A 27,948-nucleotide genomic window follows, 5' to 3' on the forward strand; every position below is an offset into this window, starting at 1 on the left:
GAATTGTAGACCAGATTATTATATATAAAAAGTGTTATAACACTTTTTTTCCTAAGACCCACCGTTTTTAGGTATAACGATTCAAAAAGTTGAAGTTGAGTTGTAATCGTCATAATCAGGCCTATTTTGAAAAAAAACTGCTAACTGAAAAGTTCCTGAAATTTGATTATTTTTTAAGCTTGAATTTCGTTTTTCAATGGTTAAGAATATGGGAAAGCAAAAAAAAAATGGAAATTTTCGCCATTTTTCCGATTGGGGCCCTTCTCCCGAAACCATTTCCCTGGGAATTTTTGTTTATAATACGTCTGAATATATACAGGGTGTGCAATAGAGAATGGACAACCCTAAAACGGCTGATAGCTACACTTATGGATGTTCTAAAAATAGATAGAAAAAAGTTCTATCGCAACCAGTTCATAAAATAATGGCTTTTTTTCGTTCAGTGTATTTTAAATTTTAACATCTTGTGTTTTCGTTCACTACAACCACGAATGAATGAATTTTATTTATTTCTTTTTTTTATAATTTTCTACAATAATTGTATGAGTACATAAACTCTTTAAAAACTGCAAAGCTATTGCACATTTTCGTAAAAAAAATTTTGAAATCTGTTTTTTGATGCAAAATGTAAAAAAAGTATTTTATGAAAAATTTTAAACACCTGTGGTATAAAATAAATCAATAGAAACCTAAGTGGCCGACTTACTTAAAAATATTCTCGTCTAAGGGGAGTATTTTTAAGAAAGTTGGCCACTTAGGTTTCTATAGATTTATTTTATACCACAGGTGTTTAAAATTTTTCATAAAATACTTTTTTTACATTTTGCATCAAAAAACAGATTTCAAAATTTTTTTTACGAAAATGTGCAATAGCTTTGCAGTTTTTAAAGAGTTTATGTACTCATACAATTATTGTAGAAAATTATAAAAAAAAGAAATAAATAAAATTCATTCATTCGTGGTTGTAGTGAATGAAAACACAAGATGTTAAAATTTAAAATACACTGAACGAAAAAAAGCCATTATTTTATGAACTGGTTGCGATAGAACTTTTTTCTATCTATTTTTAGAACATCCATAAGTGTAGCTATCAGCCGTTTTAGGGTTGTCCATTCTCTATTGCACACCCTGTATATATTCAGACGTATTATAAACAAAAATTCCCAGGGAAATGGTTTCGGGAGAAGGGCCCCAATCGGAAAAATGGCGAAAATTTCCATTTTTTTTTTGCTTTCCCATATTCTTAACCACTGAAAAACGAAATTCAAGCTTAAAAAATAATCAAATTTCAGGAACTTTTCAGTTAGGAGTTTTTTTTCAAAATAGGCCTGATTATGACGATTACAACTCAACTTCAACTTTTTGAATCGTTATACCTAAGAAACGGTGGGTCTTAGGAAAAAAAGTGTTATAACACTTTTTATATATAATAATCTGGTCTACAATTCTTGCATTGAAAATTTTTTGATGAGACTTACCGTTTTGCTGAAAATCGTGAAAAACCAGTTTTTGTGACGTTTGACCCCCCGTAAGTTTTTTTCCACACCTCGGATCGATGAGGACTTTTTAAATTTAATTTATGATGGTGTTTCCAACAATCCTACCAATTTTCAGCTTGCTGGGAATTAATGTAACCTCGGATGTCTAAATTGACCGGACTAATATACGATTTTTTAACTGAACATTTCAATAGTTCAAATAAACAATCAAAAATTAAACACAATAGTCTCGAAAACATAACGGCTTACACGCCTCATATCTTGAGTTATACTTATCGTAATGCTGAGATTGAGGTGTTCATGTTTAGGAAAAATGACAGGGCATCAGTTCTTATATTTAGAATTATAAATAATGTCACTTTAGCTTATTCACATTAATTGGAAAATTCACTTCATTTAAAACCTCGAAAACCATATAAAGGTTTCAATATTTAGACGAATATAGTTAACAAACTGTTTACTTATATTTTGGTTATGCCTCCATTTCAAAAATTTGCTCGATCTAATAGAAGAAAACTTGTTATTTTCTCACTTTTGACTAGTAGAATGTGAGCTTCGACGTTAGGTGGCTCATACATTATGTTGGTTACAGTTACGAGAAAGGGCTCATTTTATAGATATTTAAAAGTGCTATAATTCATTCTTTAAGAAAATCCCAAACAAATAAAAAGTTCTTCGGATATTTGAAAAAATGTCATATTGTCTTAACCTTGCGAGAAGAACCTGGACTTTGACCGACTATAAAATTGAATTTAACTAGTTCACGGAATTCATTTGTATATCATTTTTTAGATAATTTAATTTATAATAAGTCTATCCTTGGACATTTTTGGTTTAAATGAGTAAAAATGGAGTTATAAAATAAAAACGGCACCGACCTCTTTTCCAAGATGGCGGCTGTTTCCGAAATCTTATCATACCAAAAAATTCACTTTTACTATTAGGACATTCACCTAAACACGTTCCATGAAAAAAATTTATCCCGCGAAAAGTGCAATTGGGTTTACTAATTTGCCTGAGCTATTTTGTTTCAAACTCATTAGAGTATTGTTTTCGTTTTTCAAGAGAAACTTTTCGTTGGTCGCAGATTTTTCAAGAATTGTTTTTCAGGCCATTGAAAACAGTAAAAGAGTTGGTATTAAATGTTCTTCTATGCAATAGACCAAAGCTAATGGCTCTCCGTCCATCCATTTAACCCGTATTTATAAAAATGCACATACACAAAATTGCACAAAAGGCCATAAGGATGCAAATAAATTTTTTTGTTTGCCATATTTAGTTTATATTGAATCAATCCTTCGAAGTATGTTTACTTTAAAAGTCAAAAAGTTACCAATTAATACGATTTTATCGAGTTTTAAAAACTTGCTTTTAACTAAAAAAGTCAGAAATTTAGAGAAAGTGCTAATTTTTGAATAGGTACATTTAAGTTGTTTCTTGACAAAAAAAAATTAAAATTGCATATTATCAAAGGATTTTACCTCTACTTTATTTCATTAGTACAAAGTTTGGACGTCCCGGCTACATACACAAAATGCCCCTTGATTTAGTAAGAAAAAATAAAATTGTCAATTTTTTAACTTTTTTTTCTTTGATTTTAGGTTAGAATTTTAGTCAAAAATAATTTTTAAAATTTATTAACCATCTTAACTTGACAGAAAATTTAATTTGCTATGAAAAGTGTCTTTGAACCATTTCAAAGTCAGGCTTGGTTTTCGAGTTAAATCAAAAAAACTGAAAACCGACCAGTGTTGCCGTTTTCTCAGAAATGCACCAACGGATTTAGTAGCACTTTTGGCTGGAGTATTCTTGTATGCCAAGGAATCATAATCGCCAATAAAAAGTCTTGAACGAATTTGTTCTATTTTTGCTCTGGAGCTCGGGTCTATTAAATAGACTATTCTACTCACATTCTTTTTTAAACAAAGAGTTTTTTTTTTTTTTGCTCTTTCAATATAATATAAAATTGACCTCTTGAAAGTTCACTTCCACCTGCAAATCTTTTTGCAATGAAATTGCATTGAAAAAGTTTCAATCCGATTATTATTATTTTACATTCGCACCCACACTATTAAATGAAAAATCACTTTTCATCGTATTTGTAAAAGATTTGTTAATTTTTTCTTTTGTTTTGTTTTGTTTTTTTTATTTTCTTGTTCTCATGGTTTACTTATATGGTTCCCCCATCTATAATATTTTGTATCTGTTAATTATATTTTTTCAAAAGCTTGTTGTTTGGCCCGGAATTTAAAATATTTACATCAAACAGCGCTACAACGTTGTTTGAATGAGAATAACATGTGTTTATGATGGTGTTCTCTCTAAGGAACGTGGAACATAATGAAAACGAAATTATGTCATGATATATTTTTATATTAATTCAGTGGAAAATTCTTCTTAGTTTTCCGTATATTTTCAATTAAAATTGGAATAATATGAAACCTATTTTACGATGCAAGTGAGTAGGTCACTTTTTAGTCTCTTTGCTTCTCTCTTTTTCTCTGTGCAACAAATGAATTTTATTAGTTGCACTATAAAATTCTTAAAGTTCTTCTTCCTCTTCTTTCTATTGCTTGAAGCGACCCCCACGGCCATTGGATGCATTTTGCATTCATAGCGAAAAATTTTGTATAGGGTGACGCTTCACATCATGTCTTCTTTCAAGCAGTCAGTCTTGTAGTCTTCTAAATGTCTTTCAGCATTTTTAATGGGATTTTCCTCGTTGTATATGCAACACCATACTAGTTGCTTAGAAAACTAAAAAAAAAAAGAAAAAAATCTTCATAGACTTTATGATGGGATTTTTTGAGTGTTTGTTGCTCTTTTGAAAATAATGTAAAAAGTCTTTAAATATTAAACGATGCACTCACATTCTTAGTATGATGGTGACCTAAATATTTTGAATTGTATTTCTTTTTGTTTAATTTTTACAATGTAAACTTTGGGCGTGTGATTTAAGATACCAATTAAGTTTAACCCTTGCAAACCATTTTAGGGCACTTGAGCTTTGATCTTTTTGAAAGATGAGAAAAAAATTCCTTTTTATTTGAATATCGAAGTTGAATTACATACATTTATGGAAAACACATAAAAACAAATTGGTTTATGTTACTTTTTGAGATTGTATCATAAAGATGTTTGCTTTAAGTTATGCAATTGAATGGGGCTTTTGTCTATATAAGTAAAGTTCCGTATTCAGTTTCTTGTACGTAAATTTGGACTATTTCTATGTAATGAATAAGTGGTTTTGAAGTATTAAGTACTGAATAAGCTGTTTTTCAAGTATTTAAATAGGATGCCTGATTAAAGTAAAAGGTTTATAAATAAATAGGTTTACTGAGGGATAAAACGCAATTCAGAATGTAATATGGTCAACGTTCATTCTGGAAAAACTTACTTATTTTTAAATTAAAAAGAAACATAAGCTAAAAACTTATTTTTAATTATAATTATTGCAGGTTATCACAATATTTTTCAAAAGTGAGATAAGTTGGGTCACTCGGTTGTAGGACTGACCCCTGTCAGCAGCCAATTTTTCTTTTTTTTATTTCCGATTGGTGCTCTTCTTATCTTTTCTTTTCAAAGTTACAAAGTTAAACAACTTTGATTTAAGGATAAATTTATGATTAATAACCACTCCTGACTAAAGTGGTTCTACTTTGGTTTTAAAATGATAGACTTTAAAGCAAAACATTTCAAAAAATATTTAAATCAAAGTGGTTTTCGTTGATTTTAAGTTGTCCACGTTCACTGTGGTGTATACGTGATTTTTTATTGTTTTATTTTTTTTACCATATATGCAATTAGGGGACCAGAAGACTATTGGACAAGCTAGAAAATAAGCCATATGACACATTATTTAAATGTATTTTATAATGCTGAATGGTATGAGACCCAAAACCATCTCTCTAAAAAAGTTCAGTTCAGTTTAATGCATAAACTGTAACTTAGACGTAGGATCTTCCTAATTTCTTCTTTTTGTCCTTGCAACATGGGTTTCGAGTTTTATGGACTTTTTATTTGGTATTACAAAAAAAAACTTGAAATAGAGTGTGTTTTTGACAGAAATTAAAAGTACGATTTTATTGCTTTAATTTCATTTGGAGAATTAGAATTAGAAACATGTTGCATTTGATTTAAGGGTATTTTTAATGCTTAGATATATACATTTTTAGTTTTTAAATGTAGTTGTTTTTAAGATTCACTTTGAAAAACACGCTCAAATCATGGGCTCTATCCTTCCACGGCTCCAAACAGTGGCGGATCCAGGATTTTTTTCTGGGGGGGGGGCACAAGGGACGGATTGGCAAAATCAGCCAATCGCCTTGTCGCCATGTCGCCTTGTCGCCATGTCGCCTTGTCGCCATGTCGCCATGTCGCCATGTCGCCTTGTCGCCATGTCGCCTTGTCGCCATGTCGCCTTGTCGCCATGTCGCCTTGTCGCCTTGTCGCCATGTCGCCTTGTCGCCTTGTCGCCTTGTCGCCTTGTCGCCATGTCGCCTTGTCGCCATGTCGCCTTGTCGCCATGTCGCCATGTCGCCTTGTCGCCATGTCGCCTTGTCCCCATGTCGCCATGTCGCCTTGTCGCCATGTCGCCTTGTCGCCATGTCACCTTGTCGCCTTGTCGCCATGTCGCCTTGTCGCCATGTCGCCTTGTCGCCATGTCACCTTGTCGCCTTGTCGCAATGTCGCCATCAGAGAACCAAACGAGTCGAGTATTGTTTACGAACATCGAGTGCTTACTCGAAAAAAAACGATCTCGAACAAACAGAATCAACACAACTCAAATATGTTCGAGCTTTCCTGTTTAGGAGTATGATGACTCGTAAGTAATCCTACAATCCTACATTTCAAACGAGTTCAAACGATCATTTTTCTATTCGAGTAAAATCGAGTAAAATGATAGTGAACAAAATGTTTATGATCAATGTGATCGAAATTACTTGAACTGGAGAGGAAATATTCATAGTGTTCGAGGGTGGTTTTTCTTGTAGCATAAATAAAAGAGAATCAGTTTGGTACACAAAAGCAAGTTACATTTGTTTTATTTAAATTAATTAATTTGACAAGATAATGAAATGAAGAAAAACATATTAGAATACAATTAAATTAAATACATAAAAAAAGAAAAATTAAATAAAACTTAATGCTAGATACAAAAAATTGAATAAATTTAATTAAGTTAAAAATTATGACACTTGTATTTATGAAAAAAAAAAATATTTAAATTGGAATTATCTTTAAGTTCGGAATCATCAAATTATTTACAGTTTCTGGGTTCAACCTCGATCGTTTTTCTGTAATTCTATTTCTAGCCTGTGAAAATGCTCGTTCTGATGCTGCTGATGTTGCGGGAATACGATTCAAGATTTTATGTGCTTCATAAAGGTTTTTGATTTTCAGGATGAAACAAATTCACTAAATAATGTTTTACTTTGTATTTTAAATCACTTAAATTTTCTGAATTTTCAGAAAAGGTCAGTCCACAAATCTGTTGTTGCCGAAAAGATTTTAATAAAACCGAGTTCTGTTTTGACTATTTCCACTAATTTGTCTTTAATATTTTTTATATTGTTGCTTATGGTTGTTCCAGTGGGAAGCATGTCTTTCACGTTAACATGTTCTCCGTATTTAGCACCGATTTTTATACACTCTTTAACAAATGCCTGCATTCCAGAGCCTTCTACAGTAGAAAACGGTCTAATATCTTCAATACACAGCTTCACGCCTTCACGGACACATCAAAAACTGCTTTCTTATCGGCCATCGACACAATCACTTCTTTAATTATATTTGGCAAGCTTTCTTTAAAACATCTGTGCCTCAAAAGGTTCGTCGTTGTTTTAAAAATTTTCATCACTTTTTTGCACGATCTGCATGCCACAAAGTTTGGTATAGTATCACCATTTTGATTTTTTATTTCGCCAAAAGTCCCCCATACCTTACTTCGGTAAGTTTCTTTTGTCGCAAATAGAAAATATATTATTATTAAGATTTAAGCTAATACTTTGTTCTTCCATTGTTTTTTATAAAACTATTACTTTTTTAAATGAACTCAGAAGATTAATATTTAAATATTGTTCTCGCAAGAAATCAGCTTTTGGACTAAAACATTTCATTCATAACTTTCCCTATATATATACCTACCCAAAAAAAAAATATTAATTTGTTTTAAAAACAATCATCCCAAATCGCATTATTGCATTATTTTTGAAAATTTAAAATTTAATATAACGGATATTTAAAAAAAATTTGATTTTGCAAAGGACAGAAAAATGGACAGTTTTTAAAATAACGGGTTTTTTCCGATAGCTGTCTCAAACCTTTTAAAAGGGATAGTAACTCTCTATATTGTGTTTTGCCCTTTTTTTTAGTGGAATCCATATGTTTTTAGGGTCGCTGAGACCGAATCCGAAGTCCATTTTGTTTTCAAGATAACCTCAAAAAATATTACGTCCTCAACATTTTTTTTTTTTGATCTAGAAGTGCGACTATATTTATTATATGTTTTTCGGGTAGCTGAAACCAGATTCTAAGATGTTCGTTTCTTTTCTTATGTTATCTCGAAAACCTGACGTGAAAGGGCAAAATAGACTTCGAATCTGGGTTTAGCGACCCGAAAAACATATATTTAGCCCTGTCGCATTCCCATTTCAAACAAAAAAAATTTTTGGGGCTGTGGCATTTTTTGAGGTTATCTTGAAAACCTGACGTGAAACAAGAACCAAAAGAGTGCATCGAAATATTTTGGGTGACAGGGTGTTTTTTTTTTAAGGAAGAACCAAAACACTTTGTTAAAATAATGGTAGATACAAAAAAAAAATTGATAAAGTATTTCGATGGTCATTGGCAATAAAGAATTAAAAAAAGACCATAAGCACACATCATTTGTGTGAAAGTATGTTTTTTCTATTAAACTGAATTTGTATTGGATTTTAAGACTGATAGCTAAAAGTTTGGAAAGGTCTTTAAGGTTAATTGGTTCCCAGCTATCACCCTTAAATTCCAATATAAATTCAGTATAATAGAAAAAAACACCCTTTCACACAAATGATGTGTGCTTATGGTCTTTTTTTAATTCTTTATTGCCAATGACCATCGAAATACTTTAACAATTTTTTTTTTTGTATCTACCATTATTTTAACAAAGTGTTTTGGTTCTTCCTTAAAAAAAAAACACCCTGTCACCCAAAATATTTCGATGCACTCTTTTGGTTCTTGTTTCTCATTGCAAATGTAACGTTCCTGCCGAATTTCATCCCTTAACACTGTAAATAGTAACTACATTAAAAGGACAATTATGTATATAGGAATAGCTCCATTCTATCTTGGGATTTTTCAGTACCTACATATATCTGATTGCCAAAAACTAATTTTACAGCTCTTGAGAAACTATAGGTATCACTTTTATATTTCATTATTCATTGCTTTAAAATTACTTTCAAGCCATTACTTAATTGATTTTTCTTTAGAAGAACATAAGTACTATACCATTTAACAGCTTGAAAGGTAAATCAATAGTAAAAACCTTACCTACCCTAAATACCAACGTCCTCTGCTGGCATCGTATTTTCATGTTGCTCCTGCAACAATTATATTGATAGAGAAAACAGCAACATCGATTATCCATTATCTCCATGTCTAAAGTAGCCAATTTATCTAAAGATAAAAATTAAAAAAAATTGAATGAAATAGAAAAAAGCCATAGGTACCAAAGTATTATAAGTAATAACCAACCATTAGAATCGGCATTTTGACTTATGAAAGATTTTAACTCATTAAAAAGATAGACAAGAGCTACAAATCAAATTTCGCTTAAAAAATTGAACATTACTACCAAGCTGCTGTTGTTGTTGTTGAACATCGATACAAATGAACAATTTATTACAACGTGTGTGCGCTTTTCTAACGACCCACCGACCGACAACGATGAAGACAACGACGACGAAACATCCTTTCGCAATTGAATATGAAATTCCACTTGGAATTCCAATAACCTAGCACAGACACACATAGCACCAAATGGAAATGATTCTGTCAGAAATTTAATTAAAAGAAATTGTTCAATTAACTTTTAGCAAGTATTCGTTCGTCTGATGTATACAATTTATATGAGAGAGAAGATGACTACGAGTTTGCTAGCAAACTGGATTGGAGAGAAATATTTCAACTTTCCATAAACCAGACAAAACTCATCAATTTCACTAAAAACAAACTTTTTGAATTAATCCAAAACATTTTCTGGGATTCATATGTGTTGCACTGCATAGTGCAGCAGTATTCTATGTGCTAATTTCAAAAGCTGGGAAGAGATGAAACTTCATCTGAATGTTGAGTGCAACAGCAGAATATATAGCCCGTTTGAGCAGAGCGCACCCTCCCACATGGATTTTCATTAATTTCCAAAGTAATTTATGGCATTTCATAAATTATGGCAGATTTATATTGTATTTACAAGAATTCTAGTGTTTTGTTGGGGTTGTTTTGTTGGTGTGGTGAGTATTGGGGCAGACATTGTTACGATTCATATCCAGACAAATTGTTATGACTCAACGATGTGAGCATATTTTGGAAGGGAGCCGAAGCATAACAAATTTTGATTTATTGGTTGATAATACACGGATTGAATTTATATCCATAGTTTAGAATTTTTGTGATTTAGAAACAACGTTTTTGGAGGTTTTTCCTATATGCATAATCTTATTTATTGTACATATATGTTACAGGTTTGGAAAGAAATATTCTTCTTTATTATGTGTTTATTGGGAAAGATATTTTACTTGTAACACATTTTATTGACAGGTAAGTAAAAAGATTTCTGCTGGGACTTTAGAATTTTTGTATTTAGCCTACAATGTTGTTGATGAAAAAAAAAAACTTCTACAAAAATGACAGAACGAAACAAAACATTTTGTTCCAATTTTCGATTGTGCAGTTCCCATAGAGCAATCTTTGATAACCAAAGAAGACACCCGAGTAGCCTGGCCAATGAAGATCAAATATCATACAATTTGCTCAACAATATCTGTTTTTAGTTCATATTTTGTAACATATGAGTAAGGTTGCCGTGTACCTATACTAGCTCGTACTTTTGAAATGGCATCTGACAGTTCTAAGATAGAGTAGGGTCTCACCTAAAATCTGACCTATGTTTTAGCCTTTAATTATATCAAATATCATAAATATTTGCTGAAAATATGTGTTTTTAGTGATTTAAAGCATTTGAGTAGGGTTGCCATGTTTTTCCTCGAAATTAAGAGATGGCGTCTAACATTTTTAGACTAAAAAATGGTTTCAACTAAAATTTGATGTATGTTTTAGCTTTTAAATCTATCAAATATTAAATATTTTGGCTGAAAAATTAATGTATTTGAGCAGGATTTGCCAAATACTTGTTCGTGTTTAAGGGCTGGCACCCCACATTTATCAGATATAATATAGTATCAGTTAAAATTTGGTGTATGTGTAAGCCATTTAGTGTATGACAACTTATACTCTTGTATAGTAGGCCTACATTCCTTATATTATTTCCAGAGATCAGAAATAAATCTCAACCTTTTGAAAGGTTCCTTAATAACTCTTATTTGTCGCCATTTTCAATAAAGGTCATAAAATAACCTTTATTTTTAAAAAAGAAAAATTTCGGTCAAGGTCTGAGAGAAACCTTTATTTTGTATTTTTTTATGTTTCGTTCAACCAGTGAGATTTATCGCTGAGAGAAAAAAATAAATCTCATCTGCAAATGTATCAATTCCTAGAGACAAGGGAGTGGTGAAATATGAAAGCTTATATTCTCAGCTACCCGAAAGTGGTATAATCGGGTCATGGATTTTTTTTCAAAATTCCGAGAAAATCGCGTTTGAAAGTTGGGGTAAAATTTTTTTTCGAAAAATCCCCAGATCTTTGAACGCTCCTTGAAGCTAAGCCGCTTGAGAGCAATTTTTGGGAGTGATGCCAAATGATAGCTTGTGTCATGGGCCTACGCTTTGCACATTGTCAGATTTTTACAAAATCATCTTCCATGTTAAACCGCCACATCATGCCTATTTTTTCAGAATCGGGCTTAACTTTTTGTTTACCTTTAAATTCTCCCGGTTTGAGAACGCGTGCACCTACAGGGACGGGAGTGGTACCCAAATGTAAATGGTACCCCGCTACCTTTCGTCATCAAAAAAAATTTTTTCATTTTTTTCAAAATTCCGAGATATAAAAAAAAAAACGCTTCTGGAAGCTGAACGCTTTGACCTAGATATTAGAACATCGGTCTCCTGAAATATTCGAAATTGCATTGGTTATGCTTTTCGTCCCAGCAGCGACTCAAATCACAGTGGAAAACACATTTACGTTTTTAGATTTAGTTTACTTTAAACGAAAAGAGATATAATCTTGGGTCTAAAGAACTTTGAGAGTCTATTTAGTTCATAGATTATTTAATACAAACTTAGAAAAAACATCCTTTTCATATTTATTTTTGCAATATAAAGACATTCTTCACATATTCGACATTTTTCTTTGAATTGACCATTTTTGATTTATTTTCAGCGAAAACGGTTAAAGGTTGACCTTTTCCATTTATTTTTTTTTTGTAAAAATCTCAACCATTGAGAGATATTTAAAAAAATAAAAAATAAATCTCAACCGATAACCTTTATTTTTTATTTTTAAAAATAAATCTCAAACCTTAACCGAAACTATTAAAAGTAATGTGGTAACTCTCAGAGAGAAACCGATTGAAAATAAAGGTTGACTGTTATTTCTGATCTCTGATTATTTCATTAATTTCTTTCACTATCAAGACTTTTTTAGGATTTTTAAAAATTTTCTTTTTTGATGATCAAACTACAAACATCTAAAAAGTTAGTTATGTGACATTTTTTCCTCTAAAATAGGGTTGCCATTTAGAAGTTCCCATTTGAAAAGTGGCAATCCTAATTTTTATCTCATTAAATTATATTTCATTTAATACCAATTGTAACCACTAACCGTATGAGTTAAATTACTTGACAGCCGTGTTGCTTCGACTAATAAAGAAGTTTAGAAACTGTGTTAAGAGCCAAAATCTTCAGTTCCTCAGCTCAAAGTTTAGTCCACTGTCTTCTAGGGCCAAAAACTTAGATATCCTTACTGAAACCGTTTCATGAGCAAAAGATAGAAATGCACTTGGAATAAAGTTCGCTGACAGTATTTGAACCGTAAAACTCTGGTGTTTTGGTATTAGTATTGCAGAGAGGGATTTCTGCAAAAAATGAGTGTTTCGCAATCTTCTTGAAGATTATACGCTTTTTTATTTGCCATATGTTAGCCATGGTTAGCTGATTTGTACAAGTTTTTTAAAGGGGCAGTGACCTTCATTGCCGTCTAGGAAACTTAATAAATTCAGATCAATCTCTATCCTTTATGCTATCCACTATATTTGCATAGATACGAGAAAGGTACAACAAAATTGTAGGTTGTACCAATCAATCGCTCAAGTGTTGTACCGACACTCATTTCTAATCTTTTTTCCTTCATAAGAGAGTTAAAAAAAAAATTACAAAGAACTTTTAAACGACGACGTGAGCCAATTTATGAACATCTACTACAACAACAACTAACAACTTATAGAAAAAAGAACTAAGTAGGTATAAGTTTCTACTTAGTTAGAAAATAACCTGTACAGCACGTTCGTTCACATTGACATTATTATTCTGAATCACTTTTTTTCTTATAAAGATTTTCTTCATTTTTTTTTTTTTATTTATTATTATTTTTTAAGTTGGTTTTTACTTTTACGGATTAATGTATAGAAAACATGGACATGGACAGAGTGTTTGTGCAGAGGAATAGTACGAGTATTAGGTATTACTCCTCATTTTCCATTCACTTGGGTTGTTTTCTTTATCGTTATTGTGTCAGCGTATACAGCAAGTATAGTATAAGTTTGTCTTTTCTAGGCGCAATATTATAGAGTTTTGTGCTTTTGTGGCATCGGGCATGACTGTAATTTATACTGTATGCGGATGTGCGGGAATGTAGAACGCAACAAGGCAAACTCTCTAACAGGTTCAAAATTGAAGTCATCTAGCCGGATGTAACTAAAGAGTTTAGTTATATAGCATATATACAAAAAGGATTGTTGTATTTGGGATATACATCACAAGAACAAAAGATGGCACATGTCATTCAAATAGATAGGATGTTGCTGTTTTCGTTTTCTTTTTTCTACATACAAAAGGAGCCTAAATTAGTTGTGGATGCATATTAGGTATAGGGAGGAAAGAAGCAATTAGAAATAATCTTCAAGCGATCGATTTTTTGATGTAATTAAATGAAAAGATTACATATCGGTTAAGGAAACGTGACATATGCTTAAAGCTAGAGTAACCTAGAGTTACGTAGAAGAAGTGTGTGTCAGAATTGTTTGCCATTTTCTATGGAAGATGTGTTTTGAACACGATTATTTGATTAAGGCTTTTTCTTTTAAATTAAACTTTGGTTAATGTCAAGTCACAGAAATATATGACAAAGATAGAACTTCATGGCCTTAAAGGTCCTTAATATCATCGTACTTCTAAGTATTGAAGTCGATCTTTTCCGCCTTTCTTTAAACTCTTCTACAAGCAGAAAAATGATCAGTTAAAAACAATGTAGAACTCGTGTAAAATTAACAGAGAAGATTGTTAATATAGCACCTGCAAACTTACCCCGGTTAAAATTACACGAGTCGATTCGATTATTTTAAAATTGTTTAATTTTACCCACTTTCTCGGTTAAATTTTACTAAAATCTCAAATTTTAACCGAGTTTCTTGATCAATATAAACCAGTTGATCGGTTAAAATAACCTTCTAAAATGGTAACTTTAAACAATTTACCTTAAACGAGGCGACTACGTTGATTTTAGCAACGGGAACTACGTAGTTCTTAACCCTTTCGAACCCAAGCTATGAAAATCAATATTAAAAAATGTTTTTTCGGTATTATCGGGTAAAAAATATCACAACTAAGAAATATGAATAACAAAAAGTTATTTTCCAAAATAATAAATAGCAAAACTAATGTGTTATTCTCATGTACCATGTAAGTAACATACACTGCCTATGATCACCAAAAAAGTTCGGAGAACTGAGAAAATAACTTTTTATAAAACTATAATGTATGCTACTTCTTCCAAGCAAAAAAACAAAACACTTTCTGCATTAACATTTTTTTTTATCTTTTTTTCAAAATTATGACCATATATAAAAAAAAAAATTTTTTTTTCAAAAAAAAAAAATGTAAATTTCAGTCCCTTTCTCGATAAAAAAATTAAAGGTATGATATTTGACTAATTTTTTGTAATAATCCAGTAACTAGGCATTATTATCTTTCAATTAAGCCATCGTAACCTAAAATATTGTTTAATTTAATATTATTTACGAATTTTTAAAAAAATGTTACATGAGAGTAACGCTGGTTCCGAAAGGGTTAACCAAGATTACGTTATTTTAACACATTTTTTTTAACCCACCTCTAGGTAGGTCCATTATTTTTCTGCGTGTAGAAACTTTTATACTTGTATGTACCTATTGGTTGCTGAGATGGGAAATAATTTATTTGCTGGTCTTGTAGTATTTTACAATTGTTTGAGTTTTGGATAATGTACATATAGCTGGCGCAGTTATTATTAAAATGACGGTTAAGAAGGTCATCTGCGGAACTCTACTCTATCGCTTCTAGATGATTTATTTAGCTTGGGGAAGTCAATTATATAGGTTATCTTTTCCGTGATGATCAGTTTCAGGCTGTCGACTGCTTTACTTGCAGGATTCACTTTCCTCCTTTCTCATAATGTTGTTGTTACTTTTTCTATTGTTAGTGACATTCACCTTCGGTATCAGTCCAATAATTTGATTCAAGGCATCAGATTCATATATCTTATTGAATGCAGTCTTTTTCAGAATTGTGTGTTTGTGTTGTTATGGTTTTGGGTTGCTCTCCGGAAGATAATCTTCGAGTACAGGAGTTCACTTTACACTGTTATGTAGTTGACGCTGAATGTGTTCAAGTTCAGCTTCACTACACTAGGGTTGCCAAGAGAATGCAGATTCTTTTGGAACTCATTTTTAGACTATACCTACTATATATACAGGGTGTCCCACAGTCACCGTCCCAAACGAAAACCATGGATTCCTGAGGTCATTTTAAGTCGAAAAACTTATGAGGTAATTTTCTCGTTTTCGTCTCGTTTTAGAGTTACCACGGTTTTTATGATTTTTGTTCTCTTTTCCCTTATCTGGCTTTATCTTTGATAAACTACGTTTGATTTGAAAGATTTTTTTTACAACCAATCAAGAATTTATTACAGAATTTATTACAAAATAATTTTTAAATAAATATTAATTTAAATGGACTAAAAACTTTTTCTGAGCTATTGTGGTTAAGAAAAGAACAAATAGATAAAGCTCAGAAAAAGTTTTAATTCATTTAAATTAATTTTGTATTTAAAAATTATTTTTTTTTTAATTCACTCAGTTTGTTTATTTTTTTTAATTACTTTCAGTAGCATTAGCATTTTTTATGAAATAAAACTTATTTTTTTTTTATAAAAATAAACTGGGCTTTAATAAAAAGCACAAAAAATTAATACTCATCAACGTGTTTTTTTTGACTTAAATGATATGAAAGTGTAAAAAACAACTTAAAAAACGAAGAAAATTGTGTTTGATGCAAAATTGTGGAGAAACGGTTGTCCGCAGAAAAAAAAGTTTTGAGACAAACTGAAACTCTAATAAATTCTTGATTGGTTTAAAAAAAAATCTTTCGAATAAAACGTAGTTTGGCAAAGATAAGGCCAGTTAAAGGACAAGAGAGCAAAAATCATAAAAACCGTGCTAACTCTAAAACGGGACGAAAACGAGAAAATTACCTCTTAAGTTTTTCGACTTCAAATGACCTCAGGAATCCATGGTTTTCATTTGGGGCGGTGACTGTGGGACACCCTGTATATAAATTACAACGATGCTCAAATGCTTAATCAGTGAAGGGAAAGGTATAGCTTCTGCTCTAAAAAAAAAACTCTTTCAAAGTCCACTGAAGGCAAGCCAAGCGCGTACATCTTTTTCATTACCGTCTTTGTCCGTGAAAAAATAACTAATCTACATTTAATTAAGTTTCGTTAAACTGCGATGATCTCACCCATTTTCAAGAAAATACATTGCTCCTTCAACTAGAGAAAATTCAAGAAAATATATTGCTTCTTCAACTAGATAAACTGGATATTAAGGGTCTATATTATATCTTCTCCCTTACTTTTTAATGGCCGATATGTAGATACAACTACCAAATGAAGTTTTCACCACAAAATGGTTTTCTTGTAACTTCTGAAGGAAGAAAAAAAAATTGTAACGCATTTCTGGCATACATATAAAAGTGTCATTACTGCCGAAGCTATTCTTAGGAATTGCTTTTGTTTCCCAAAAATGCTCACAATAGTTCTAATGTCTACTGATGAACCGTCATCAACCCTTGTTCAATGCCAATTTAAATTTTTTATATCTAGAAATTCTGGCAAAGAAAAACCAGTTAATGGTTCTTCTATTGGATTCGTCATCGTTTTTTCTTCGAATACCATGCACCCACAAAATGTGAATTAATCGATAACAGCTTTTCCAAGAACACCCTCCAGCCCAAGGGTTGTTGACATTAGTGTTGGAAAAAAACAAAAACTCACTGAACCCCCAATATACATATCTAGCAATCAAAACTCACTCCCTCGCTTTTACCCACTACAAAAAAAAAAAAAACTCCTCGTTGTACTACTATTTATCAAATAATAAAGCACAACGAAAACCAGAACTCGTAAATTTGCATCCCCTCGCATATAGTAGAAATGCCAGACAAACAAATGAAAATTGCTTCATAACCTCTGGGCTCTGCTGGCTCACAATCACGATACTAGCGGCATGTTTGGCCGCAGGCGCCCGCCATCACCCAAACCAAGGACAAAAATTTCATATCCTACATACTATGCGTTTCATCATACAAAATTTCCAAACAAAGAAGTTTTGAGCCGAAAAGCTTGGAGGTTGTCTGCAAATGGACCAACTCTAGCACTCTATAGCACATAGAATTGACAAGCATGATGTTAGGTTATATGGAGAGCGCACAACATACGAGGAGTATTTTATTTCGTTCAATCTAAATGGCCTATTTGGGGCGAAAGTTTTAGGTCGCCACATGCACTTTAATCTGTCTGCTGCTAGCTATGTCAGGATTGCTTTTTTCCTGCTTCCCCTCCTGGTTGGCATTGTTATTATTTTTTTTTTTTTTTTAGTTTTATATTTATTTCTACTCAGATGAGCCATATATGGGAAAAGCACAGACACAACTAAATAATTGTCTGCAAGGTACTTCTTGTTCACTGGCGCCATTCCAGGCAAAAATTTCACTTGTGGGCTCGTTGGAATGTTTTATGACTTTTAGTGGACAGTAAAAGTTACGATGACACTTTTGGATTTTCATTAAAAACAGTGGGATAAAGTTTTTTTTTTTTTTTTTTTTTTTTCACTTCAGATTCTTTGATGTAGTAAGCTTAGAACAAGCTTTTAACTACAATCAGAGGCTCATCATAAGTGCATGTTAGTGGTTAGTAGACAAAAAATACAACCTCCCACATGCACAATATAAAAACAAAATAATTACAAACAAATTTACAAGTTATAAAATTATAAGTACAAAAAATCCAACATTTATTTAAAACATTGATTAACAGTCACGATTGTGGAGCACTGGTTCGAAACAATGTTTTTAAACCCATTTTCGTCAAATTAAAGTCTAAGGATGAATGGTTCAAGTTAAAAAGTTTACTCATGCGACTAAGAGGCTCATTAATACCATAGTTTGTTCTATGAAAGTCGATATGCAAAGGTTCAAATCTTCGTAGGAGGTGAGATCCACCCGGATAATTTATACCAATACAAGCTAATAGATCAGGGGCGTCAATTTGGGAATTAATAAGCTGATGAAGAAAGATTAAATCATTATTTACACGTCTCTGTGCTAAAGTTTGTATCTGAAGAAGTTGAATGCGATGTTCATAAGGTGGCAAGTTGAAAGGGTCGGTCCAAGGAAGACCTTTTAGAGCGAAGCGTACAAAATTGTGTTGAATAGATTCGATTCGGTTTTTATGAACTTCATAAAAAGGACTCCATACTTGAGAAGCGTACTCAAGATGGGGTCGAACGTAGCAGTTGTACAAAGATAGAGTAACAAATGGATCATCAAATTCCTTTGCCCAACGTTTAATAAAACCAAGCATTGAGCTCGCTTTATTTACTATAAAATTGATGTGTTCAGTAAATCCTAAATTTGAACTAAATTGGACACCCAAGTCTTTGAAGCTAAATACTCTACATAGCTTATGTTGCAAGATGTAGTAATCAAAAATATTAATGACTCGTTTTCTCGAGAATGTAATTGTTTGGCATTTAGCTGGGTTAAGTGAAAGGCCATTTTTACCACACCAAACATTAAAACTGTTAATATCGCTTTGTAGAAGGATACGGTCATTGTCAGACTTAATTTCTTTAAAAATCTTCATATCATCAGCAAATATGAGAATATCACTTGAAGTTATGCACGAGATTACGTCGTTTATAGCTAAAATGAATAAAAATGGGCCTAGGTGACTTCCCTGAGGGACGCCAGAGTTGGCTATAAAAAGATCTGAAAGACAGTTTCTAAATTTGACCTGATAGGATCTTTGGTTAAGATAAGATTCTACCCAGGCAATAAAAATACGTGGAAAACCAAAAGCTTTTAATTTGAAGATTATTATTTTATGACTAAGTTGATCAAATGCCTTTGAAAAGTCAGTGTAAACGCAGTCAACTTCATTACCTTTTTCTAATGCATTTGAACATTTATTTAAGAAGCTAAGAAGATTAGTTGTAGTAGATCTTTTTCTTACAAAGCCATGCTGCTTTTCACTTATCAGATTTTTACTATAAAATGCTAGACTATCACAAACAACTTGCTCAAAAACCTTTGGAATGCAGGATAGTTTCGAGATAGGCCTATAATTCTTTATATCTGTCTTATCACCCTTCTTGAAAACAGGAGTGAGGAATGACTTTTTCCAGATGGAGGGAAATTTTCCTGACTTGATGGAAAGTTTGAATAAAAATGTTAGAGGCTGAACTAGGGAGTTTCTACAGTTTTTTAATACTATTGGTGGCACACCATCTGGGCCAGCAGAACAATCATCATTTAAGGATGAAAGAAGGTCTAACACAGTACTTTGCAGTACAGGGATGTTCGTACAACTCGTTTCGGAATATGAATGTAAATTTTTGAAATAGATTTCGTCAACATCAACAGTCTCATTAACAAATGAATTACGAAAGTTATTGGCGAAAGCATTGCAAATGTCAAATGTTTGATGTAATGTAATATCGTCATGAATGAAGTTTGCCGGATATCCATCTGAGTTTTTCTTTGAGTTAACAAGGTTCCAAAATGACTTTGGATCTTTTCTTAGGGAATTTCCTTTCTCAATTATGTAGTCGGTGTACAAATTTTTTGAATGAGTTTTGAATTCTTCAAATAGTTCAATGTAAGAAGCGTGATCAACTGGGGAAAGGGTTCTTAAAAAAAGTTTCCATGCTTTATTTCGTTTATTTCTTAGTATTTTTAGGTCTTTGGATGGAATTGAAATATCCACTTCGGAGGTTAAAATATTCTATTTTTGTTCATATGAGTGCCGACAGATGGCGCTTTTGTATGGCTTTTTTTATTTTTTTGAAGTTCCTGACTAAAAGAAGTGTCCTTTTAAAGCTTTGGTATGCATTTTTAGATCTCTTCTTACTTTTTTTCCAATATACCATTAAAACAACCCCACTGTTTATCTCCGTGCTAGTAGAGTTTTATGATATCAAATTCGTTCGCAAGTTGCGGTTTGATGAGCATCTCCACTAGCTGGAGCTGGAGCAGAGAAACTGTCGTAAGGTTGTTTTATGTTTTAATGTTTTTACGATTTTTTTTTTTTTTTTTGGTTTTTGTTTTTATAACACTCATTGTCACCGGGTAATTTAAGAATTTTTCAATTTACCTTCAAGCCAAAGTGAGTTACTTAAAGGGCAGGGCAGCCATAGAAAAGTTATTTTCTTCTTTTTCAGTGAATTCTTGGAACACACTCACCTCAGCAAAAGTTGATGAATCAGAATAGAAAAAGTAAAACTAAGTGGAAACGAAAGAAGAATTATATAAAATTGAAAATAAAGAAGGGAAATTATTTTAGTTGAAAGAAAGCTATATTATGTAAGATGGAAAGAAAATGGTAAGCAAAAGATAAATCAAACGAGACTTCTTTGTAAGTTGACTAACTTTTAATTGCTATAGTGAAATATCAAGTTGCGATTTAGTCAAGAATGAAATTTTTGTGGAAAATGTTTTTCGATTAAGAAAAATGACAATGTATTTTGGATCAAGATGAACATGAGTCACAGTCGAAAAAGTGAGCCGGTTAAATAGTTAAAAAAGGGAAAAGTTGTTGTTCAGGTTCAGAGTTCTGGAAAAAGATGGGAAACATTGGGTTAGATGGCTCATGATTCATGACTCTCATTTAAACGGGGCGATCGCATGCCTAATCAATGGAGTAAACGTTACCATATTGCAATCTACAGAGGGAAGGTTTTTTGTAAATTACCGTTCGATTAAGTTGATGTCACACACGGGTGTTTCGCAGGTAATTAATCACACATGCAATAAAAAGTATCAGAATCATAATGGGAAACATCGATATTTCTTGGAAGGTTTGCATATCGTATGATCGATAATATAGACCAGTGCCAATCCGATTTTCAGAAGGCAAAAGTGGAGAAAATATTATTAACAGCATAAGGGTGGTGGGAAAGTTTAGGATAAATGGTATATGAAAAGGGAAAAATAAATTGCCCACAAAAAAATTGGGGAAAAGGGGTGGGTGGGCGAAAAAGTGGGGTGGGTGTCAAAAATCGTGGTTTTTTACAATTTCTGTCAAAAGTACACCTCCTATCGAAAAAAGTTAAAGCAAAAGTTTTTATATTGTAAAAATGTCTACAACTTTTACTCAAACCATTTTTTTATATAACCACAAAAGTATTGAAAAAAATACAAAAATACAATTTTTTGGTTTTTTTATTTTTATCTTTAACAAAAATGGTTGGATTTTAACAAAACCTGGTTGAAAATTACTTTGTTATGGTTTTTACCTATTTTAAAAGTTTTTCGAGCTAAAAGTTAATTTTTGATGAATTTTATTTAAAAAAAAATAGCCTTTTATTTAAGATTATGTAGAAAAAGTATACTTTTGATTTAGAAAATATTGAAAAAATTTGAAAAAAAAAAACGATTTTTAAAATCAATTTTTCCGTAAATTACAGTAATATTGATATTGGCGAAAAATATTTTTCCATAGAAACCAAATTATACTTTTCTAATAAATAGCATTTGACTTTCTTGATTTAATTAGAATGGCTCTAACGTGCAAAGTTTTTGAGATATCGAATTTTGAACTTCCAAAAATACTGTTTTTGTGATTCTTTGCCATGGTAACATCTCAAACAACGTTCCAATACGACAGCGTAGTCAGATGAAAGAAAGAGAAGAAAAAGTATTATTAACTAGAGAATTCAAAATTTGTTGTCTTGACGTTTTTTGCATACTAAAATTGATGATACCTTCTTAAAATATTCTATTCTGAAACGCTCCGCAGGTAACTATTAAATTCAGTGTTAAAATATTAGTTTCTTAATCAGAAAATAACAATTCACTAATGGCTTTTACCATTTACGGCTAAACGTCATATTAAATCATGACAATCTTGCTTACCCTGACAATGATTCAATTTCAATGCATAACAAATAAATACCCAAAAAGGTTCTTTTGTGACAAAACATTTTATTTTTTCGATAATTTAGCAGATTATACCATTCCAGTTTATTGACTTCATAAGTTTTTTTTTGTTGTTGTTTATGTCTATACAGGAAAACCACAATACAAGATTCCGAGAACTTCATCATTAACAGTCCATTTATATAAAGTCACACGTATCCAACTAACACCCAATCAACAATAACAAAAAAACCATTGCGTGTTTATTTTCACTTCCGATTTGAGAATGGTATATAGTCGGAATTCAAAATAACGTCTTTCATGCATTTTGTGGTGTAAACACAATGTACGTCGCCTAATGATTGCATTCAGCTCATCATAACACTATACTGGGAATAAATGCATATTTCTGTTATAAATTCCAGTTAAATGTGAAATGAAATATACAGTGTGTTGGTTTGGTAGCTGCTGTGTACTCGTCGTGGTATTAAATATGAAAGAAATGTCATCATTTAATTTGCCACAGGTATTCACATTTCAATGCCACAAAAATGCACTCACTTATTTTATCTCACCTTACACTTTTGTTCGTTATCTTTCATTCGTTTCTTTGGTTTATAACAGAAGTGCACTCCGCTGTATAAGAAAAGTGCAAAGCGATTAACAGACTTCAATTTATCATCACACACAGCTTGAAATTTAATAACCGTGAAACATTTTGATGGGGAATTTGACGCATTGTTAATGATAAATTTAATGGGAGGTGGTTAATGTCAATCTGTTTTAATGTGACTTTATAGTTAATAAAATCAAGACATTATAATAGGTAAACATGTTTGCCACGGGCAAAATGGTTGAATACCTGAACTATGTCAATTTAATAAAATAAAATAATTCTACGTTTTGTCTTGGCTATTTTTAAGCATTTACAAAACTTAAAATAAAAATGATTCATTTTGCATTTTGAGTGGTTTCCAAGATAACAATAATTTGAAGTTGTTTACGTCATGGAAAAATCATTTTATTTACAGTGTTCAGATAAATTACTGTTTATAAGAAGATGATAAAAATGGAAACTTTGAGCAATGAGTACATTGTCATTTGAATAAACATTTTTATAATTTTTGCATTTTGTTTTGGTTTAAAAGTAGGACTTTTTAAAATTGAAGAAAAATGATTTGGCATTTTAATTGATTGATTTACTAGATCAGACAAACTCTAGAGAAAATTTTTGTTCCATTTCATGCTTGTCGGAAAAGGTCAAACTGAAATAAAGCGTATTTCAACATAGACATATGATTGCATTAGACATCAGAGTAATCAGGCTTCAAAGTTATAATAAATCAAAACAAATAAGGGACGAGGCTGAAAATTGATAACTTCCTCGTTCTTTTTTAAAATTCGTCATTAGATATCATACTGTTTATGTATAAAAAATCCTTAACGCATTTTGTGCTTCGTTTTATAAACGATTGTAGGTTTCTTATTTCAGCGATTTTTATTCAAGTAGACCTCAAAAAAAAAAAAAAATGTATAATTATTTTGTGCATCAACTTTTCCTTCCCGATATGGCCTTCGGTTTATGAGAAGATCCTTTTGAACTTATTTTTATTTGCATATATTGATAAAAATTTGGCATTTTAGAGCAGCAAAATAGACTTAATCCTGTGTTCAAACAGACAAAATTCCTCTATCTCCTTGAACTTCTCTAGTCATTTTCGCATATTCTTAGCAGTTATTTTGGCGGTAAAAACGTCTTGTACTACCTTCTAAGATAGTTAGTCAGTCTCTTCAAATTCTTTGAAAGCCCAATTTTAGGTAATTTTAAGACTTATGAACTTGGCCGTATCTGAACAGCAATAAATATCTTGCCCGATAAGGCTAGTAAAGGTTTAATGTCCCACCAATACACAAAGCGATTGATAACTCAACATAACCTAGTATTAGTATGGAGAGTTATACGAATAAATCGGCAATCCCCTTTTGGCATTAAAGTGCACGATAAGTTTTTGATAACTACACGGTTAAAAATTCTGGAGTAGTTTTTAATGCAGCTCTTGTATTAAAGCAATTTTCAATACAAAAAATATTACATTTTAATACTTCCAAAATATTAAAATTATTTTTAATCTTTTTTGTATTAAATTTCAATATTTAAGTATTAAGTTTACTACTTGTAATACAAAAATTATTAGAAAATAATCTCCGTTTGTTAAATTCTAATCTTGTATTGAATTTTAATACCGCTGTATTAGATTTTAATATTTTTGTATTATATTTGAGTATATTGTATTACATTTTAATATAATTATACTACATTTTAATATAATTGTATTAAAATATAATAAAAATTTATTAAAAACTAATATAAAAAGCATTAATTTGTAATACGAGAATATTAAATTTTAATCAAACGTCAGCAGCCACAGTACACATAATAAGGTAATATATTCCGAACGTTGTCAAAATTAGTTTGTCAAAAATGGCCACCAATCTGTCAGGTCGGCCTTTAATTTCTATATTTTAATCGCGGTAAACAGGAAATTTGTTTTTGTTTTAATTTATAAAATGTCATTTGAAAAAATTATAAATTAAAAAATAAGCAATTTCTTTGTTTACCTAAATTAAAAAATAACAAATTTCCTTGTATTTCTTCGTGGAAAATGGTGAATAATTGTTAACAAATTAGTGGTGTGCGTGGTTTTTCGGTTTTTGTGCGTTTTTCGTCGGTAAATAAAAGAAATAAGATTTGGAATATATTACCTTTTTATGTGTACTGTGGTCAGCAGCAGCCATTTTAAAAATGAAAAAAATCCATTGTTTGAGGTACCTTTTCTAAAAAAAAATATAATTAATATTTGTAAATTTGTACTAATTTGAAGGCGCTTTGTGTTTTTTCGAAGCAAAATACATACATTGCAGATGAATTTTGATCGGCAATAAGATTTTACATGCCACAGTTTGTGAAACAGATAAAATAGAGACAATAATATCACCATTATAATATTATATATGATTATATTATTTATGATTAATATTTATTTTCAGTAATGAATGTAGGAAAAGAATACATATTATTAACTTTAAATATAATACAGTCAAATAAGGAGAAAAAAAGGGTAAATCTCGGAATGAATGTTAGTAGAAATTTTTTTTGCTCAATATCTTCCTTTTGCCATTCTATAATATATCTCAAAAGTCTAGAAAAATCTCATGTCCGCTTGTCGCGATTTCAAGGTCAAATCGCGAAATGGAGATTTTCAAAATTAGCAAAAATAGGCTATGGTATTATATACATATATGATACATGATTTCAAGGTATTTTTTAATGCTGATTCCAAAAAATCTAAAATCAAGACAATCTGACGTCTCTGGAAAAAGTTATACCTGTTTTTCATCTGTCAACTCATATTATTATAACAGTTGCAAATTTACTGCCGAAAACCCCTAAAAGTTATGGTAGACGAACCAAATTTTGCATGAAGATTTTAGAATCCATCATTATTAAAAATCAAAACAATCCATTACAAAAAATATATATACCTATGAAATAATGGTATTTTTTGATGAAGGGGCAAATTTTAGGATATGCACTAAAGAAGATTCTTGTTCATCTTAGGAATAAGTGCTAATAAGCTAATTTTTTCATTTTAATCTTTGTTTGGATATTCTTTAATTACCCTCAAAAATCAAAAAAAAATCTAATGTCCGCAGGTCCTAATTTTCTTGGTTTGAAGATAAGTTGCAGATTTTAAAAAAATAATAAGAAAAGTTTAAATTTTTATATGTATACCAACATAAGCGACATGATTTAAAGGTATTTTTTAACAATTATTCCAACAAAACTCACAAACAAGTCAACCTGACCATCCCTGAAAAGTAATGCACCTTATTCATGTTGATCTGACACAAATATCTGAAGTGTAGTTTTTCAATTTTTTAAAATCTGCACCTTATCTTCAAACCAAGAAAATTAGGACTTGCGGACATGAGATTTTTTTTAGATTTTTGAGGGTACTTAAAGAATATCCAAACAAAGATTAAAATGAAAAAATTAGCCTATTAGCACTTATTCCTAAGATGAACAAGAATCTTCTTTAGTGCATATCCTAAAATTTGCCCCTTCATCAAAAAATACCATTATTTCGTAGGTATATATATTTTTTGTAATGGATTGTTTTGATTTTTAATAATGATTGATTCTAAAATCTTCATGCAAAATTTGGTTCATCTACCATAACTTTTAGGGGTTTTCGGCAGTAAGTTTGCAACTGTTATAATAATATGAGTTGACAGATGAAAAACAGGTATAACTTTTTCCAGAGACGTCAGATTGTCTTGATTTTAGATTTTTTGGAATCAGCATTAAAAAATACCTTGAAATCATGTATCATATATGTATATAATACCATAGCCTATTTTTGCTAATTTTGAAAATCTCCATTTCGCGATTTGGCCTTGAAATCGCGACAAGTGGACATGAGATTTTTCTAGACTTTTGAGATATGTTATAGAATGGCAAAAGGAAGATATTGAGCAAAAAAAATTTCTACTAACATTCATTCCGAGGTTAAACCCTTATCTGACTGGATTAATACATTTGGTATTGAATTGAAATATTTTTGTATTATCTTTTAATAAAATTCTTATTAGAAATTAATATGAAAATATTAAATTTTAATATAATAATAATTGAAATTTAATACATTTGGTATTAATTTCTAACATAAACTGTATTATTTTTTAATACAACTACACAGAGAAAAATAGACCACATAAAATAGAACAAAAACAATAAGATTTCTCTATGGTTTTCATCCAAGAAGGAAACCTTATTAAAACAATCGAGTTTTCCTTATTGTTTTAAAATCTGCAAAAAAATAAAAAAACGATGACCAGGCTGGGAATCAAACTGGAGACTTCAAATCATTAGTCGCACACCTTACCACCTGAACCAAGCTGCCATGAAAGTATTGATCGCCATTTTTGTTCTAGTGCTAACTTGCAAAAAAAATCAACTTTTCAGTCAAATTTTAATAAGATTTTCTCTATAAAAATAATAAGAAATCTCCTTAAAAAAACCTTATTAATCGTTGATTTTAATAAGATTTCCTTATGAAATGTATGGACGGTAAAACAATATGGCAATCTGTTAGTTTTTAGCGGGTCATATTTTTCTCTGTGTATATTACATTTTAATACATTTTTTATTAACTAAAAATTTTAATATTTGTCTTGTATTAAATTTTAATACATTTCTGGTGTAGACCTAAAAGTATTAAAAAATACTCCAGAATTTTTAACCGTGTATTACTCTTAAGGATTATATTATAATAAATCCACAAATACCTGTTCTCCTTGCAAGAACGAACCATTCACCAACTTCAGACCTACCAAATTCAAATTTGTCTGTTATTTTTGGTTGTCCTTAAAGATTGTGAAACTGTCAAAAATTCTTCGGTGTATACGAGTATTTGCTCAACTGCTTCGATATTTTTTGAGAAAAGAAACATTTTTGTTTAGGACAGATTTTCTGAAATAATTTTACTTCTTCCTTGATTAATTTTAGGTCGAGTTCTTGTTTTTTTTTCGAATCTTACAAGTTAAATTAAAAACAA

The 27,948-nt window shown here is 31.0% G+C and overlaps 1 protein-coding gene and 1 long non-coding RNA gene across 5 annotated transcripts in view; one reads left to right on the forward strand and one right to left on the reverse strand.

The window, feature by feature from the left end:
- Positions 1-27,948, forward strand: part of LOC129913250 (tyrosine-protein kinase Fer) — a 114,081-nt gene that overhangs the window by 33,518 nt on the left and 52,615 nt on the right. The window lies entirely within an intron of this gene.
- On the reverse strand, positions 3,686-27,911 carry LOC129913282 (uncharacterized). Its single transcript, XR_008772025.1, has 4 exons — positions 27,725-27,911; positions 20,568-20,695; positions 9,037-9,158; positions 3,686-4,256 (listed from the first exon to the last, which is right to left on the reverse strand). It is a non-coding gene; the product is annotated as an uncharacterized LOC129913282 (long non-coding RNA).

Source organism: Episyrphus balteatus, chromosome 3 (genome assembly GCF_945859705.1).
Source record: "Episyrphus balteatus chromosome 3, idEpiBalt1.1, whole genome shotgun sequence".
Taxonomy (NCBI): domain Eukaryota; kingdom Metazoa; phylum Arthropoda; class Insecta; order Diptera; family Syrphidae; genus Episyrphus; species Episyrphus balteatus.